This window comes from Corvus moneduloides, chromosome 2, assembly GCF_009650955.1.
Source record: "Corvus moneduloides isolate bCorMon1 chromosome 2, bCorMon1.pri, whole genome shotgun sequence".
Taxonomy (NCBI): Eukaryota; Metazoa; Chordata; class Aves; order Passeriformes; family Corvidae; genus Corvus; species Corvus moneduloides.
This window is the reverse complement of record NC_045477.1, coordinates 108699595-108700403: the sequence shown is the minus strand read 5'-3', so window position 1 is coordinate 108700403 and position 809 is coordinate 108699595.

Below are 809 nucleotides of genomic sequence, written 5' to 3'. Positions count from 1 at the left end.
ACACACACACAGAGACCTAGAACTAAAAAGACTTTTATATTCTACATTTAAATATGAGGATACCAGGAGAAAAAGAAGAGTTTAAGTCTGTGAGACATTTTGGTTTTGGGTTACTTTCAAAAGTTTAGCTGTGAAACCTTGGCTTCCTGAAGTGAAACTGTTTGGGGCTACTAGGACAGCACAAGGGGATAATATCCTGAAGGCAGAGCCACAAACAGGGCTGCGCTGCTTGACTGTGACAGTGCATCCCAAATGCAGCAAGCACTGTGCACCCCCTACTAACCCCAGTGTTGGGTCCCTTCAGTCACACTTGACCTAAAGGTGTAGCTTCTGTCAGGTCACTTCCTTTGGCATTTTAGGCCATCTCCATGATGGCTGGAGTCCAAGACTGGCTTCAGGGCAGGTACAGCCAGCAGATACATGATGGGGCACCAAAACCACCAGCACCCAACCACCGGCTCCATTCCAGGCTCTGCCCCTCACCAGACCATGGGTACCACTTATGCTGAGTTATAACCATTATGCCTTTAATATTAACAGCGATGGCAGTATGAGTTATCTTCAGGGTGCAGAAGGTGCAAGGAGCATCAGTCTTGGTAGGCCATAAGTTGCCACTTAGAATGCCACTTTTTCATTTGCTCTCCAATCTCTGTATTTACCGTCTTCAACATCTGCAGCTGTGTATGGTTGGTTCTTAAATTCTACTGGTGACCATTTATTTTGTGAAGTCAATCTGAAACTGAACTCTCGTTTTCCTTACTATTTATTTTTGTCATTCTCAATTCCTTCTTCTGGTTATGTGACTATAG